Source organism: Heteronotia binoei, chromosome 8 (assembly GCF_032191835.1).
Source record: "Heteronotia binoei isolate CCM8104 ecotype False Entrance Well chromosome 8, APGP_CSIRO_Hbin_v1, whole genome shotgun sequence".
NCBI classification, from domain to species: domain Eukaryota; kingdom Metazoa; phylum Chordata; class Lepidosauria; order Squamata; family Gekkonidae; genus Heteronotia; species Heteronotia binoei.
The window spans coordinates 123833264-123848993 of NC_083230.1; the positions used below are offsets into that span (position 1 = coordinate 123833264).

At 49.4% G+C, this 15730-nt stretch overlaps 1 protein-coding gene across 1 annotated transcript in view; it reads left to right on the forward strand.

Annotated features, from left to right (window-relative positions):
• The window catches only part of EXOC4 (exocyst complex component 4), a 794454-nt gene that overhangs the window by 111958 nt on the left and 666766 nt on the right, over nt 1–15730 (forward strand). The gene's annotated exons all lie outside the window — the stretch shown is intronic.

Genomic DNA, 15730 nt, shown 5'->3' on the forward strand with positions numbered 1-15730 from the left:
AATGGCCTTGGGTCAGCCAGAGCTCTCTTATCTGGGAGAACCGGGTTTGATTCCCCCCTCCTCCACCTGCAGCTGCTGGAATGGCCTTGGGTCAGCCAGAGCTCTCTTATCTGGGAGAACCGGGTTTGATTCCCCACTCCTCCACTTGCAGCTGCTGGAATGGCCTTGGGTCAGCCTGAGCTCTCTTATTTGGGAGAACCGGGTTTGATTCCCCACTCCTTCACTTGCAGCTGCTGGAATGGCCTTGGGTCAGCCAGAGCTCTCTTATCTGGGAGAACCGGGTTTGATTCCCCACTCCTCCACTTGCAGCTGCTGGAATGGCCTTGGGTCAGCCAGAGCTCTCTTATCTGGGAGAACCGGGTTTGATTCCCCATTCCTCCACTTGCACCTGCTGGAATAATAATAATATAATAATAATAATAATAATAATAAATTTATTCTTATATCCCGCCCTCCCCCGCCAAAGGCGGGCTCAGGGCGGCTCACAAGCATGGAAATCCATGGTTCAATAAAACAATATAATACAACAGCAATTTTAAATCAATAACATAATAAATAAATTAGTTAAAATAGATAAAAGGTGCTACATTACTATGGGTCATAATATCCACAAGATGGCTGGATGGCTACACATCAATTTCATCAGTTTAGCCAGGTTCTGTTTCGAAGGCCAGCTGAAAAAGAAATGTTTTACAAGCCCTGCGGAATTGATTCAAGTCCCGCAGGGCTCGCACCATCTCTGGTAGATGATTCCACCATCGAGGGGCCATTACGGAGAAGGCTTGCTCCCTGGTTGCCTTTAATCGAGCCTCTCTTGGCCCAGGGATTATTAGGAGATTTTGCGAGCTAGATCTCAGTGCTCTCTGGGGAACATATGGGGAGAGGCCTTGGGTCAGCCAGAGCTCTCTTATCTGGGAGAACCGGGTTTGATTCCCCACTCCTCCACTTGCAGCTGCTGGAATGGCCTTGGGTCAGCCAGAGCTCTCGCAGGAGTTGTCCTTGAAAGGGCAGCTGCTGTGAGAGCTCTTTCAGCCCCACGCACCTCACAGGGTGTCTGTTGTGGGGGGAGAAGATAATAGGAAATTGTAAGCCGCTCTGAGTCTTTGATTCAGAGAGAAGGGCGGGATATAAATCTGCAGTCTTCTTCTTTTCTTTATATGTGTCAACTAGAAACCTGTCAGCTGGAGTTATTTGATTATGGACTTGCAGTTGTGGTGTTGGCATCTTTCATTTTGAAAATATAATAAATTTTGACCTTAGATTTGCATTTCAGCACAGATTTCCGTGTTTCATCGTAGATTTTTCTTTTCTCTTCATTGCTTTTTGTAAGCTAGGTATTCTTCAGATTGTGCCAGATCTCTACTGTGTCTCTGTGCTATTTGATTATGGCTTGTTAATGCAGTGGGGTGGGGGGGGTGGGCCTCTGGGTGTCCTCTGGGTATCCTACCCCCCCCCCCCCCAGGGAAAGTGTATGCGCAATACATAGCCTCTCCTCTCCCGGTGTAGTGCCGCGTGGTCACTGTCTGGCTATGCCTGGCAGATGGTCACTGCAATGGCCTCTCCTGCATTACTGCATCCGTAGCAACACCTTCTCGCTGGTCCCCCCCGTTTTTCACAGAGTTTGCTACGTCATGGTGCGACCGAATTGTCCGGCGGTATAACCAGATGGGCAGGCTGGGCCCACCAACCTTGCCAGCCTAAGAGAAGGAAAACTCTAACATCAAACCCGGGCAGATAGAGCTCGTTAATGTAACACCTACCACCTGGAGGACTCGCTGCCGGCGTCCCGGCTTACTGGGCCATGGCCGATTACCCCCAGGTGAAAGGGTGGAGCCAGTACCGCGCACACTGGGCTTCACCTAAAAAATTCCTCTGCGCAGGCCTGAAGGGCATATCCACATACACATCCCACAACGCATCAAGTCCTGCAGCGATGGGCAAGGGGCGAAACGGCAGGTGGAAGGTGCCACTGGAAGCCGCAGTCCCGATCCTGCATGTAGGCGGTTCAGGGTATTGGTCGCCTGATGCTAACCCGGAGACGAAAGCATTTTTCGGCAGCACCCTGAACGACCAAGCAGCCTTATCTAGGGACAGCACTGCTTGTTCCACACGGAGAGGGGCCTAGAAAAGGTGGCCTAAACAAAGCTCGTCTCCTCCACCCCAGTTGGCTAGCCGCGGTCAACAGGCATCCTTACTTGCGGTCAAAAAATAACAACAAAGAAAAGGCATGCACCTGCCTCACAAAGTGTGCAAAGACTAAAGCTTGCGTGTTGGAACATCAGAACCATGCTTGACACAGTAGACAGTGGTCGCCCTGAACGACGCTCTGCTCTAGTTGCCCACGAACTTCTCAGGTTGAATATCGACATAGCAGCTCTCAGTGAGGTCCGTTTCCCTGAGGAAGGTAGTCTTCAAGAACACGGTGCTGGCTATACCCTCTACTGGTCAGGTAAGTCAAAGGCTGAGAGCCACCTTTCTGGCGTTGGCTTCATGGTCAGGAACTCCATTGCCTCCAAACTCGAAAACCTGCCAACAGGTCACTCAGATCGCATCATGTCCATGCGCCTCCCACTTCAAAACAAGCAGCATGCAACACTCTTCAGTGTGTATGCCCCAACCCTTCAAGCAGATCCTGCAGAAAAGAACAAGTTCTATGCTGATCTACACAACCTCGTACGGAAGACCCCTACAGAGGACAAGGTGATCATCCTTGGCGACTTCAATGCCAGAGTAGGTAAAGACTCGGATGCCTGGAAAGGAGTACTTGGCAAACACGGCATTGGCAACTGCAATGACAACGGGCGCCTCCTGCTAGAATTCTGCATGGAGCACCAGCTCACCATCACCAACACTATCTTCCAGCAGAAGAACAGTCTGAAGACAACCTGGATGCACCCACGGTCTAAGCACTGGCACCTTATCGACTACATTCTGGTGCGCCAGAGAGACCTTCGAGATGTCTTACACACCCGAGTAATGCCCAGTGCAGAATGTCATACGGATCATCGTCTTGTACGCTGCAATCTCCGTCTTCACTTTAAACCCACACCCAGGACAGGAGGTATCCCTCGGATTAGTTTCAGGTTGGCAGTCTCCAGTCAGCCGAAGTTAAAGCTGCCTTCCAGGCAAAACTCCAGTCAAGAATTGAGGACCCCAGTTGCCCCACAGACCCTTCTCCAGAAGCACTCTGGGAACACCTAAAAAGTACCGTCCTGCAGATCTCTGAAGAAGTCCTCGGGTTCTCCACAAGGAAGAACAAGGACTGGTTTGATGAGAACAATCAAGAGATCCAAGATTTACTGGCGAAAAAGAGATCTGCCTACCAAGCACATCTTGCTCAGCCCTCCTGTCCTGGGAAAAAAGCAACCTTTCGCGCTGTATGTAGCAACCTCCAGCGCAAACTTCGAGACATTCAGAACGAGTGGTGGACCAAGCTTGCTGAGAGAACCCAGCTGTGTGCAGACACTGGTGATTTAAGAGGGTTCTACGAAGCCCTGAAGGCAGTATATGGTCCATCATATTAGACTCAGAGTCCCTTGCGTAGTGCAGACGGCCAAGTGCTCCTCACAGACAAGGCATCCATATTGAACCAGTGGTCGGAGTATTTTCAGGTTCTCTTCAGTGCCAACCGCGTAGTTCAAGATTCAGCAATCCACCTCACCCCACTTCAACCAGTGAAAACAGAGTTGGATGAGATCCCCACTCTAGAAGAGACTGTTAAAGCCATCAAGCAACTGAAAAGTGGCAAGGCAGCAGGAGTTGATGGAATTCCACCAGAGATCTGGAAGCATGGGGGCACAGTACTACATAGCTCACTTCACAAAGTACTTGTCACCTGCTGGGAACAAGGCAAATTACCACAGGACTTTCGCGATGCAATCATCATCACCCTATACAAGAACAAAGGGGAAAAGTCAGACTGCTCCAACTACCGGGGGATAACCCTGCTCTCCATCGCAGGCAAAATCCTTGCCAGAATACTCCTGAACAGACTGGTGCCCGCCATTGCAGAAGAACTCCTCCCAGAGAGCCAGTGCGGCTTCAGAGCTAACAGGAGCACCACCGACATGGTATTTGTTCTCAAGCAGCTCCAAGAGAAATGCAGGGAACAGAACAAGGCTCTGTATGTGACTTTTGTCGACCTTACCAAAGCTTTCGATACCGTTAGCAGGAAAGGCCTGTGGCAAATCTTGGAACGTTTAGGATGTCCCCCAAGGTTCCTCAGCATGATCATCCAGCTATACGAAGACCAGCGAGGCCAAGTCAGACACTGCAACGACCTCTCGGAGACCTTCCCAATAGGCACAGGTGTAAAGCAAGGCTGCGTTCTCGCGCCAACTCTCTTTACGATCTTCTTTAGCATGATGCTTCAAAGAGCCGCAGTAGATCTAGATGATGACGATGGTGTCTACATCCGCTATCGCACCGATGGCAGCCTGTTCAACCTGAGGCGACTAAAGGCACACTCCAAGACAATGGAAAAACTCATCCGAGAGCTACTGTTTGCTGATGATGCTGCACTCGTCTCCCACTCGGTATCAGCTCTGCAGCATATGACGTCCTGCTTTGCAGAGGCTGCCAAGCTATTCGGCCTAGAAGTTAGTCTGAAGAAGACAGAAGTTCTCCACCAGCCTGCACCCCAGGAAGATTATCACCCTCCCTGCATCACTGTGGGTGAATCAGTTCTGAAGACAGCCCAGCAGTTCAGCTACCTGGGGTGCATCATCTCCTCAGATGCTAAGATCGACAAGGAGATTGACAACAGGCTGGCAAAGGCAAACCGTGCCTTTGGCCGACTGCACAAAAGAGTGTGGAGCAACAAGCATCTGAAAAAAGGCACAAAGATCAATGTTTACAAAGCGGTTGTGATGACAACCCTCATCTACGGCTCCGAATCGTGGGTTTTATACCGTCATCACCTGCGACTCCTCGAGCGCTTTCATCAGCGCTGCCTTCGCACCATCCTCGACATCCACTGGAGTGACTTTGTGACCAACACTGAAGTTCTCAAGCGGGCGGAGGTTACCAGCATCGAGGCACTGCTGTTGAAGACGCAGCTGCGCTGGGCAGGGCATATTTCTAGGATGGAAAACCACCGCCTTCCCAAGATTGCCCTGTATGGCGAACTCTCCACCGGCCATTGAAATAGAGGGGCACCAAAGAAGAGGTACAAGGACTCCTTGAAGAAATCCCTTGGCACCTGTCGCATCAACCATCACCAGTGGTCTGACCTAGCCTCAGATCGCAAAGCATGGAGGCACACCATCCACCAGGCTGTCTCTTCTTTTGAGAACGCACACATAGCTGGTCTTGAGGACAAAAGGAGATTGAGGAAGAATCGCACTGCTACAGCACCAACCCTAAATCAGACTTTTCCCTGCAGCCACTGTGGCCGGACCTGCCTGTCCGCATTGGTCTTGTCAGCCACCAGCGAGCCTGCAGCAGCCTTCTTAAATCTTCGTTCGCGAAGCCAAGCCGAGAGAGAGAGGGTGTTAATGCAGTTTTGGGTTTTTGGGACAGGAGTAGGATGCAACACTGTCTCCCCTCTTCCTAGGAAGTTCTCCTGTGGAAAACTTTCTGCCTCTTCAAAATGGAGATAATGAATTGTCCTAATGTGGTAACAGTACTCTGGATGTGGCATTTAAGGCTGCGAAGGCATGCGAGTTGGGAAACAGATTCTCTCATTTCAGAGTCCCACAAAAGGCTCTGCTCTCTTTCTTCTGCTTAATGTAGAGATTTTTCTTGCCCCTCTCACATTCATACTTGTTAAACATTCAAACTTGTTAAAAGTTAGTTTGACCTTGAATTGGCGAATAGTTTCCCTATTATGAAAGGTTAAAACGCTTGGGGCTCTTTAGCTTGGAAAAACTTCGACTGCGGGGTGACATGAGAGAGGTTTACAAGATTATGCATGGGATGGAGAAAGTAGAGAAAGAAGTACTTTTCTCCCTTTCTCACAATATGAGAACTCGTGGATACTCAATGAAATTGCTGAGCAATCGGATTAGAACAGATAAAAGGAAGTCCTTCTTCACCCAAAGGGTGATTAACATGTGGAATTCACTGCCACAGGAGGTGGTGGCGGCTACAAGCATAGCCAGCTTCAAGAGGGGGTTAGATAAAAATATGGAGCAGAGGTCCATCAGTGGCTATTAGCTACAGTGTGTATATATATATGTATGTGTATATATATGTGTGTGTGTGTGTATGTATATATATGTATGTGTGTGTATACATATATATAATTTTTTTGGCCACTGTGTGACTCAGAGTGTTGGACTGGATGGGCCATTGGCCTGATCCAACATGGCTTCTCTTATGTTCTTATGTTACGTTCTTATGATGAGACTCTGCAATATAACTGGATCACGACCGTTTTCAGTCAGGATTTCAGGGCGGAGTACATTGTTTTGTGTTCTTCCCATTTTATCCTCACAGTGGTCCAGTGAGGTAAATTGAGAGACAGTGACTGACCCAAGGTCGCCCCATGAGTCTCCTGGGAGGTTGTGAGGATTTGAGCCTAGGCCTCTCCACTCTGTAACCACTGTCTCTTGCTAAAAAAGTTCTGGATCCCTCCTTAGCTCTTGAATGAGTGATAGCTTGTATTGTACTCACATCTGCTTATTCTTTGCAACATGAGAAGAAGAAGAAGATATTGGATTTCTATCCCGCCCTCCACTCCAAAGAGTCTCAGAGCGGCTCACAATCTCCTTTACCTTCCTCCCCCACAACAGACACCCTGTGAGGTAGATGAAGATATTGGATTTATATCCCGCCCTCCACTCCAAAGAGTCTCAGAGCGACTCACAATCTCCTTTACCTTCCTCCCCCACAACAGACACCCTGTGAGGTGGGTGGGGCTGGAGAGGGCTCTCACAGCAGCTGCCCTTTCAAGGACAACCTCTGCCAGAGCTATGGCTGACCCAAGGCCATCCCAGCAGGTGCAAGTGGAGGAGGGGGGAATCAAACCCGGTTCTCCCAGATAAGAGAGCTCTGGCTGACCCAAGGCCATGCTAGCAGGTGCAAGTGGAGGAGTGGGGAATCAAACCCGGTTCTCCCAGATAAGAGTCCGCACACTTAACCAATACCCCAAACTGGCTCTCCAGTTTAGAGAAGGCAAAGCTTAAGGATGCGAAAGCAGCCATCTGTAGACTGGTTACACAACGTGGCCGGTTGTTCTGTGGAGTAGCTGCTGTGCTGCTACACCTGAAATGCTCTGAGGCGGCTTTCCTACTCTAGCACTATGCCCCGATTTGTGGGATAATCCATGCAGTGGTTGGAATTTGCAGCCCTCTGTTGAAAACAAGAGCGGTAGACCCTGACTGTACTTAAAATGTATGTATTCGTGACCAAGGTATTGCTTAATGTGTCCAGGGTTTTGTCCAGTAGGTTTCTCTCACCTGGATAAAACAAAATTGCAGGAGCACCTTGAAGATTAATAGCCTGTTTTTTGAGATAGAGGCACCAAATTTTCAGCATAGCATTTGGTGCCTCTCCTTAAAACACCCCCCACCCCCAGTTTCAAAAGGATTGGACCAAGGGGGTCCTGTTCTATGAGCCCTCAAAGAAGCTGCCCCTATCCTTCATTATTTCCAGTGGAGGGAAGGCATTTCAAAGTTGTGCGGTGCCTTAAAATGTGATGGCCGGAACTCCCCTTTGGAGTTCAATGATGCTTGTCACACCCTTACTCCTGGCTCCACTCCCAAGGTCTCCTGGCTCCACCTCCAAAGTCCCCAGATATTTCTTGAATTGGACTTGGCAACCCTATGGTTCCCTACTCCTCCTCCATGTGAAACTTGCTGGGTGACCTTGGGCCAGTCACAGTTCTCCTAGAACCCCTCAGTTCCAGGTGCCTGTTGAGGGGAGAAGAAGGGAAAAGCGATGGTAAGTTGCTTTGAGACACCTTAAGGGAGAGAAAAGTGAGATATAGAAACCTCCTTCTTCTCCTCTTCCCCCCGTAAGGTAGGTTAGCCAGCATGGTGTAGTGGTTAAGAGCAGCAGACTCTGATCTGGAGAACTGAGTTTGAGTCCCCATTCCTCTACATGAAGCCTCTGGGGGACCCTGGGCAAGTCACAGTTCTCTCTGAGCTCTCTCAGCCCCAGCAGCCTCACAAGAGGCCTGTTGCGGGGAGAGGAAGGGAAGGTGACTGGAAGTCACTTCATAAGTGGAGTACAAAATAAACGTTTGAAATAAACGTTGGACTTCAGGGTGCCATTGGAGTTTTGTTGCATCAGATTAACAAAGCTACCCCCTTTGCAGTTATCTTAGCTGGCCAGCTGGCTCTTAGCGTTGTTGACCTGGGACACTGCAACTGTTTTCTCTGATGGGGGAAATACTCAAGTTCAAGATATTTCACATCAATAACCCACTGTAGGCGAAATTCAGGACGCATGTGTTGGAGGCGATCGAAGCTCTCGTGTACTGCCGGGTATGTTCAATTACCTAAGGGTCTGTTCTGATAGAAGCTTATTTGCATATCCATGGCTGGATATTAATGAGCATTCCTTTGTAGGGCCCATCTGTGCATCTTCAAGCGCTTCTTAAAGGGCGCATGCTGAGAATTGCAAGCAAGTCAAGTAGATGGGTCCTTCAAAACCTTCAGAAGAAGGTGGGGTGAGAAAGCCATACAAACTCAAGGAAGAAATGTGTGGCTTATTCCTTATAGTTGAAGAGTGGACCTCCTGGTGGACCTCCTGATGGCACTTCGGTTTTTTTGGCCACTGTGTGACACAGAGTGTTGGGCTGGGTGGGCCATTGACCTGATCCAACATGGCTTCTCTTACGTTCTTCTGTGTCACAGAGTGTTGGGCTGGAGGGGCCACTGGCTTGATCCAACATGGCTTCTCTTATGTTCTTATGTGACACAGAGTGTTGGACTGGATGAGCCATTGGCCTGATCCAACTTGGCTTCTCTTCTGTTCTTATGTGACACAGAGTGTTGGACTGAATGGGCCGTTGGCCTGATCCAACATGGCTTCTCTTCTGTTCTTATGTGACACAGAGTGTTGGACTGGATGGGCTGTTGGCCTGATCCAAGATGGCTTCTCTTATGTTCTTATGTGACACAGAGTGTTGGACTGGATGGGCTGTTGGCCTGATCCAACTTGGCTTCTCTTATGTTCTCTTATGTTCTTAAGAGGAGGAGGCAGCAGGTAGAAGAAGAAGACTGCAGATTTATTCCCTGCCCTTCTCCCTGGATCAGAGACTCAAAGCAGTTTGCAATCTCCTATTATCTTCTCCCCGCACAACAGACACCCTGTGAGGTGGGTGGGGCTGAGAGAGCTCTCACAGCAGCTGCCCTTTTAAGGACAACTCCTGCGAGAGCTATGGCTAACTCAAGGCCATTCCAGCAGCTGTAAATGGAGGAGTGGAGCAGTTCCTCTTTCTGTGTTTAGGGTTGCCCTGTTCTCCATGGTCACCATCAGGGTATGGGGGAGTGGACATACCCTGATGGGTTGAGAAACTTCTGGAGGTTTGGGGATGGAGCCTTGAGAGGACAGGAACGTCAGCGAAGTACAATGCCATAGAGTCCACCCTCCAAAGCATCCATTTTTCTCCATGGGAACTGATCTCTGTGGTCATAGAATCATAGAGTTGGAAAGGGCCATACAGGCCATGTAGTCCACTCCCCTCCTTAATGCAGGATCAGCCTACAGCACACCAACCAGTGTTGAGAGCCAGTTTGGTATAGCGGTTAAGTGTGCGGACTCTTATCTGGGAGAACCGGGTTTGATTCCCCGCTCTTTCACTTGCAGCTGCTGGAATGGCCTTGGTTAGCCATGGCTCTTGCAGAGCTATCCTGAAATGTCAAAATGTTACTATCAAAGTCACGTATAGCCTCACCCTCAGGCATTTTGTGGTCCTCCTGTGGCGGCCATCTTGTGATTGTGTCCACTGCCCTGTGTCAGAATCCCAGAGGTTCCCGCAGACTCAAAAAGGTTCGTTTAGTTGCTTTCTGGTTTTTTTGATGAAAGGTAAAGGTGATCCCTTGTGCAAGCATCGGTCATTTCCGACTCTGGGGTAATGTTGCTTTCACGTTTTTATGGCAGATTTTTTATGGGGTCGTTTGCAATTGCCTTCCCCAGTCATCTACACTTTCCTCCCAGCAAGCTGGGTACTCATTTGATCGACCTCGGAAGGATGGAAGAAGAAGAAGAAGACTGCAGATTTATACCCTGCCAGTTTGGTGTAGTGGTTAAGTGTCCGGACTCTTATCTGGGAGAACCGGGTTGGATTCCCCCACTCCTCCACTTGCAGCTGCAGGAATGGCCTTGGGTCAGCCAGAGCTCTGGCAGAGGTTGTCCTTGAAAGGGCAGCTGCTGTGAGAGCCCTCTCCAGCCCCACCCACCTCACAGGGTGTCTGTTGTGGGGGAGGAAGGTAAAGGAGATTGTGAGCCGCTCTGAGACTTTTCGGAGTGGAGGGCGGGATATAAATCCAATATCTTCATCTACCTCACAGGGTGTCTGTTGTGGGGGAGGAAGGGAAAGGAGATTGTGAGCCGCTCTGAGACTCTTCGGAGTGGAGAGTGGGCTATAAATCCAATATCTTCATCTACCTCACAGGGTGTCTGTTGTGGGGGAGGAAGGTAAAGGAGATTGTGACCACTCTGAGACTCTTCGGAGTGGAGGGCAGGATATAAATCCAATATCTTCATCTACCTCACAGGGTGTCTGTTGTGGGGGAGGAAGGGAAAGGAGATTGTGAGCCGCTCTGAGACTCTTCGGAGTGGAGGGCGGGATATAAATCCAATATCTTCTTCTTCTCTCTGCATCACAGACTCAGAGCAGCTTACAATTTCCTATATCTTCTCCCCCCACAACAGACATCCTGTGAGGTGGGTGGGGCTGAAAGGGCTCTCACAGCAGCAGCTGAGTCAACCCTGAGCAGGCTACCTGAACCCAGCTTCCTCCAGGATCGAACTCAGCTCATGAGCAGGGCTTGGACTGCAGTACTGCAGCTTTACCACTCTGAGCCACGGGGCTCTTGTGCGATTTTTTTTGATAGATATGCACAAAAAATAAGTGACCACCGTTTCCGAACGCATCAGTTAGGAAGAATAGCTCTGGGAAGCCCTTTTATGGCTTTTGTGAGCGCATGAGTGTAAATATTGCAGGTGTTTAAAGGCTGTTCTAAACCGGCGCACTTAAACCCTGATGCTCTCCATCGCCGAAGAGGGCCCGGCCTCTCTTTGGCCAATAAATGTTTTCCCTTGCTTAGAATTGCTTTGCTTTAGAGCTAAGTGTCTTGGTAATGGACAGTAATGGAGAATGAAATACAGGGAAGGAAAAGTTGGTTTCAAGTCGGGCTCGTCGGAGCATAACCATGGATTTTAAGGCGCTGCAACGTGGCATCTCGGCAACGCCGTTTACCTCTAGAATTCAATCACTCCGAAAGCCGGTGTTACCAAGGCCATAACTCCCCGACACGCGTCTCTACAAATATGAAGTGTCACCGAGGCAATATTTTTAGAAAAAGATGGCTGCGTTTTGCACCAGAGAAGAAAATTAAAGTCCCGTAGCCCCTATTCTCTTCTCTTCCCACCCCCTCCCTTTTAATACTCCAGTAAATGATGGACTCTCCTGTTTGCTTTTTTTTCTCTAGGCTCGCTTGAGAGTGTTATGTTGATGTAATAGTTTTTTTGCCTTTTTTGTATAGCTGGTTCTTTTGAAAACAGGGACGCCGAGCGGGGTTCGAAATCCGTGCGACGCGAGTGAAAAATGGAATATGGGCACGGAATTTCAATACCGCTTCTTTTGAAGGCAGGCGGGCCGCTCTTTCCTCCTTGGTTCGGACGCTTTCTGAACTCACCAGTGCCAATCTTTTTAAAAATCCATGGCCTGTTCCCGTGGTTCCTTGGGGTCAGTTCCATTGAACCAAACGGGAGGATTGCTGGCATACCCCGCGCCTTGCTCTCCCATTCTGCATATCTCCTACTTAAGTTGGCCACGCTGCCCTATTTCCTTTCTGGTTCTGCTCTCCCCCCCCCCCAAGTAATATAGGCCTAGAAGGTAAGATAAAGCCTGTGAATTTAATGCAGCACTGCTTCCTTTCTGACTGCAGAAAGATAAGTTTTTTAATGCCCGCAAGTGAGAAAGGGGAGGGATGGTGGCTCAGTGGTAGAGCAAAGGTGGCTCTTTCACACATTTTGTGTGGCTCTCAAAGCCCCTACCACCCTGTTGGCCATCTTGGAGAAGGCATTTAATTCTTTAAATCACTTCTCCAAGCCAAGCCAGCTGATAGCTTGGAGAATGCATTTAAAGTCAAAGTTGCTTTCTTTCCACATCTCCCTCCTTCCTCCCCCCATCTATTATCCTTCCTTCCTCCCCCCATCTATTTTCCTTCCTTCCTTCCTGTTTATGAGAGACGGATTCCTTCCTTCCTTCCTTCCTTCCTTCCTTCCTTCCTTCCTTCCTTCCTTCCTTCCTTCCTTCCTTCCTTCCTTCCTTCCTTCCTTCCTTCCTTCCTTCCTTCCTTCCTTCCTTCCTTCCTTCCTTCCTTCCTTCCTTCCTTCCTTCCTTCCTTCCTTCCTTTTTATGAGAGCCAGTTTGGTGTAGTGGTTAAGTGTGCGGGCTCTTATCTGGGAGAACCAGGTTTGATTCCCCACTCCTCCACTTGCAGCTGCTGGAATGGCCTTGGGTCAGCAAGAGCTCTCTTATCTGGGAGAACCGGGTTTGATTTCTCACTCCTCCACTTGCAGCTGCTGGAATGGCCTTGGGTCAGCCAGAGCTCTCTGATCTGGGAGAACCGGGTTTGATTCCCCACTCCTCCACTTGCAGCTGCTGGAATGGCCTTGGGTCGGCCATAGCTCTCTTATCTGGAAGAACCGGGTTTGATTCCCCACTCCTCCACTTGCAGCTGCTGGAATGGCCTTGGTTCAGCCAGAGCTCTCTTATCTGGGAGAACCAGGTTTGATTCCCCACTCCTCCACTTGCAGCTGCTGGCATGGCCTTGGGTCAGCCATAGCTCTTGCAAGAGTTGTCCTTGAAAGGGCAGCTGCTGTGAGAGTCCTCTAAGCCCCACCCACCTCACAGGGTGTCTGTTGTGCGGGGGGAAGGTAAAGGAGATTGTGAGCCGCTCCGAGATACTTGAGATTCGGAGTGGAGGGCGGGATATAAATCCGATATCATCATATGGCTCTTACGTTAAGCAAGTTTGGCCACGCCTGGTCCAGACTGTGGCATGTGTCTCTACCACACCGAGAACCAGCAATCTGTAGTGAACTTAAAACCGTGTGTCAGAATGAAGTTCGTTGCTCATGCTAATGACGCCTCGGATAGTTAAGTGAAGTATCGTTTAATTTACTTCTGGCTCTTTATGCCCTTTGCTTGCCACTTGTGCTTCGCAGGGCATGCATGCCAAACTCTTACAAAATGAGTATTTCTTTTCTTTTTTTCATTGCCAGTCACTTTTGTTTTAATTGCTTTCCGAGGAAGCATTTTTGACACTGCAGGAGAATGGCGGCGAGGGTGGGGGGATCTGATAAAATTAAACGGAATCTCCGAAGCGTTCATCAGCCGTTTGGTTTTATTAAACCGTGTCTCGTTGAAGGACACCTTTAATACTGTGTCAGATGTAAAATGATTGTGTTGCTTTATGTACTAATTTGTGCTAATAAAGCCAAGCCTTCCCTTGGCTTCGGAGAGGTGCAGAAATCTGGGTGAATTAGAGCTAGTGAACTAACCTCCCACTGATCCTTTCTAGTCCCGATTGGCTAGCGGCTTCAGGTGTTACTATTTGGTATGATGTCTGCGAAGAACAGGTCCAAGGTAGGGTCATGTAGTGGCAAGTAAATTTAGAATCCCTTCTCAAACTCCACGTTTGCTGGGAAGCCTTTGGTGGAGAGGCATTGTGGTATAGTAGTTAAGAGCGGCAGACTCTCATGTGTCGATTCCCCATTCCTCCACATGAAGCCTGCTGGGTGACTGTCGGCCAGTCACAGTTCTCTCCGAACTCTCTAAGCCCCACCTGCTTCACAAGGTGCATGTTGTGAGAAGAGGAACGTAGAGAAAAGCAGGGTATAAAACAACCACAATAGCCTCTTAAGAACATAAGAGGAGCCATGTTGGATCAGGCCAGTGCCCCATCCAGTCCAACACTCTGTGTCATATAAGAACATAAGAGAAGTCATGTTGGATCAGGCCAATGGCCCATCCAGTCCAACACTCTGTGTCACATAAGAACATAAGAAAAGCCATGTTGGATCAGGCCACTGGCCCATCCAGTCCAACACTCTGTGTCACGTAAGAACATAAGAGAAGCTGTGGAGAAACGCCATTTTAGTCAATGTTGGTGCTTCATTGGGAGGGAAAACATGAAACTCCTAAGCAGGCTTGGGCCTAGCCTTCCCCTCACTCCCCCTCCCTTCCAGAGCCAAACCAACAACTCTAGGGGAAAAGCCTCCTAGAGAGGCAGGAAGTTCTTTTGTTCTTGGCATGTGTTAGGCAGGAAGAGAGACCAGTTCTCAGCTGCAGCTCGAAGGAAGAGGTTGCCAGTGTGGGGGCTCCTGCCTGTGCATGCGGCCTAGTCAGGAAAATGAGGCCTCCAGGCAGTAAGACCAAGTAAGTCATCCCAAAAGGCAGGGTGTGTTTAGATCAGGGACAGTAGGATGCGTTTATAACACATTTTCTTTGTCATGCTGTTTGCTGTGCGGGTGCTGTGCTGTGCTTACATGCAACTGTTTTTGTTTTGTTCTTCTTTTATTTTCTTTTTCTCTTTTAATTAAATATTTTTACTGTTTTAAATGCTGGCAGTCCATCTCTGTACCACATAGATCCCCAACCGCCTTAGACCACGCTGTTTTATAAAGGGGGCCCCGGGCAAGGGGGAAGGCATGCAGTTGGATAAGGTGCCAATCCTCCAGGGGTTCCCCAAAGAAGTGCTGAGGTCTCTGTGATACCCAAGTACAGGGTGGCAAAGGACTTTGAGGCCCGGCCTCATAGCTGGAGAGGGGGATTGGGAGTCCTGTTCCTCTCAATCTGAACCCCTAGACTGAGCAGGTGGTGGCAGCGAGCCCAAGGGGCAGGAGGAGAAATAGCTCCCTCCAGGAGTTGGCGACTCAATAGGGAGTTGACGGGACCGGGTCTGAAGGCAGAATCGGGCCGGTTCCGTCACAGAAGCCATGTTGGGTCAGGCCAATGGCCCATCCAGTCCAACACTCTGTGTCATATAAGAACATAAGAGAAGCCATGTTGGATCAGGCCAATGGCCCATCCAGTCCAACACTCTGTGTCACGTAAGACCGTAAGAGAAGTCATGTTGGATCAGGCCAATGGCCCATCCAGTCCAACACTCTGTGTCACATAAGAACATAAGAGAAGCCATGTTGGATCAGGCCAATGGCCCATCCAGTCCAACACTCTGTGTCACATAAGAACATAAGAGAAGCCATGTTGGATCAGGCCTGTGGCCCATCCAGTCCAGCACTCTGTGTCATATAAGAACATAAGAGAAGCCCTGTTGGATCAGGCCAGTGGCCCATCCAGTCCAGCACTCTGTGTCATATAAGAACATAAGAGAAGCCATGTTGGATCAGGCCAATGGCCCATCCAGTCCAACACTCTGTGTCACAGAAGAACATAAGAGAAGCCATGTTGGATCAGGCCTGTGGCCCATCCAGTCCAACACTCTGTGTCACACAGTGGCTAATAGCCACTGATGGACCTCTGTTCTTCTTCTTCTCCTCATCCCTCCTTCCTTCTCCTCCTCCTCCTCCTCCTTTTAGTCCTCAT